A 2,259-nucleotide genomic window follows, 5' to 3' on the forward strand; every position below is an offset into this window, starting at 1 on the left:
TTTGTGCAGCCACAGATGATTAATTTGTTACATTTCATAAATGTGAACCAAACTTTTCAATACTGGTAAATAAATGGCCTCTAAGTAAAACAAAAGTAAGACAGAAAACCAGAATTTCCCCTTGAAGCATCCTCTAAATTCCATTGCCACCAAATAAACAGAATGCATATCAACGACCAGTCTGTATTGTTGAAACAATTCCCCATTTTGACTTCGTCGCATGCCTATACTGACAATAACAGTAGTTCTAAGAACAGCTCAGATTGCTAAAAGTTGGATCAGTTTTTCTCAGGTATTCTCAGTTTCGCTCAAAGCTGCCCTAAGGTTCTCAAAGATCACTAGGAGATGACCGGCTTGTTGATGGAGATCAGTTTGCCTGACCTTTATGTCGATCCCCGCTCTCATGCAAAGTGTTTATTTGTAAAACAAATTAGAACAAATATACATGTATAATTTTGTCTTTAATGTCAACAACTTACCTTTGGCTCCACAGTCGAAAAAGATTTATTCTAACAGCTTGATCCGTACGACCACGACTACATGTACAATCACAAAGTTTCAACGGATGGACAGGTGCAGTCAAGATGCGATGATTCGGGTGCGACCATGCACATCCAAGAGAAAATTACACATCTTAAGGGCTAGACTTTCAAAAGTCCTTCGCCTCGTATAGACTCGCGTCTGAAAAATCACGTTTCGCACGCCAAAACATTTTCTCCTGGGATTCTCGTGAGGTGGAATTGTGGCAAGTCTACTTAAAGGCTTGAAACATGAGAGGGATGGTTGATTTCTTCAAACACGCACTGTTTATTTTGCCATGCAAAATGGACTGATATTCCAAGCACACATACCTGTACATTTTAAGACTCTAATAGTTCTTTTCAAGGCTTTCTATTAATTTTTCTGACTCAACAGTACATTTTTAAGCAGCTATTAATTTTTTCGAATTAATCCCCTACCCCCCGCCCCACGTAGAGTTACAGTCTGTAAATGTATGCAAGCATAAATTTCCATGCACTAATGTGATACGAAAAACAAGAAACGGAGGGCATTTTATACCTCATGCGCTTCGTTGCACATGAGTAAAAATCCAAGAGACTTTTGCTGCAAGCTCTCGTAAGGGACCACCCCTTATTGTTTATAATTTTGGTCGCTTACGAGAATCGGCTCTCGCAAATTCTCAGGGTGGTCTCTTATGAGGGCTTCGGCAGGCCTTTTTCAATTGTTAAATGCACACTGCGAACGTTCGATTAAGACCTTACCAAGTTTCTATGTTTTTATTACATAGCAATGAATCATTTATACAACTTTGAAACTGAAAACAAGGACACTATTACATTGTTCAGGAGTAAAATTAAAGCTGATGCACCTCTTGGCAACATAATAATGGTATTCCAAATTTTGATTAATGGAAAAAATTACCACTTATTTTACTAAAAATATGAAGGTAAGATAAAATATTATTTGAAAGAGACTAATTCAAATGCATAATTCAAAAAAGCTGCAACATATTATTGTTACCCTTGTAGAACCAGACACTACATGTACGTGTAATAAAAATCCTATGTAAGAACCATATGTAAATGGTATGTTATGATACACATACCGTAAACGTCCATGTAAAAGCCGCATCTGTAGATAAGCCGCACCCCGAATTTAGAAGCACAGATTTTGGAAAGAAATGTAGTACAATAAAGTTTGAACTTCCAGTAACATTCTATTGCTATAAACTAACAAGGACAAACAATCAAGGTTTCACAATAAAGTTGAAATTCCTTCGATTGAAACAAAACGAACGAGTGCTTAGTAGCCAAGCTTTAAATGTGGGGAGGAGTCTGGGCCAGGGCCTGGGTATCATGACCAAGATGTTTGGAAAACTGCAATAGGCGAAAAAATTTATGCAGAACAGGGCTTGATAATGCCAGTCGACAAATTTGCCGAGAAGGTGGTCAACGACAACAAAACAGTCGGCCATTTACCTCGCGAGTACTCGCGAATTTTGTGGTATTTTATCGCACGTGGTGGAAAGAAATGCGTGGAAGTGACTGGCCAAAGACGTCACTGCAAACAGCTGTGCGGAGGAATGGAGATTCCTTGTAGTTTGGTGTTTATTTGTTCAAGTAAAGCGAAAATTAATCGCTTGAAAGAACTCTTGGAGAGCAAGATTCGCCAATAAACACTCGCAGACACAAATGGCTCCTTTAGGAGCCACCACTCATTAAAAAGTCAATAAACAACAGCAACATGCTTTCAGTTTCT

General features: G+C 38.5%; 1 long non-coding RNA gene across 1 annotated transcript in view; it reads right to left on the reverse strand.

Annotated features, from left to right (window-relative positions):
• Positions 1–2,248: 2,248 nt before the first annotated feature.
• LOC138019402 (uncharacterized) overlaps positions 2,249–2,259 on the reverse strand; it is a 1,565-nt gene continuing 1,554 nt past the window's right edge. The window contains exon 2 of the long non-coding RNA XR_011126149.1: positions 2,249–2,259. This exon is cut by the window's right edge and continues 1,002 nt beyond it. This is a non-coding gene — a long non-coding RNA (uncharacterized lncRNA).

Source organism: Montipora capricornis, chromosome 10, assembly GCF_036669925.1.
Source record: "Montipora capricornis isolate CH-2021 chromosome 10, ASM3666992v2, whole genome shotgun sequence".
Lineage (NCBI taxonomy): Eukaryota > Metazoa > Cnidaria > Anthozoa > Scleractinia > Acroporidae > Montipora > Montipora capricornis.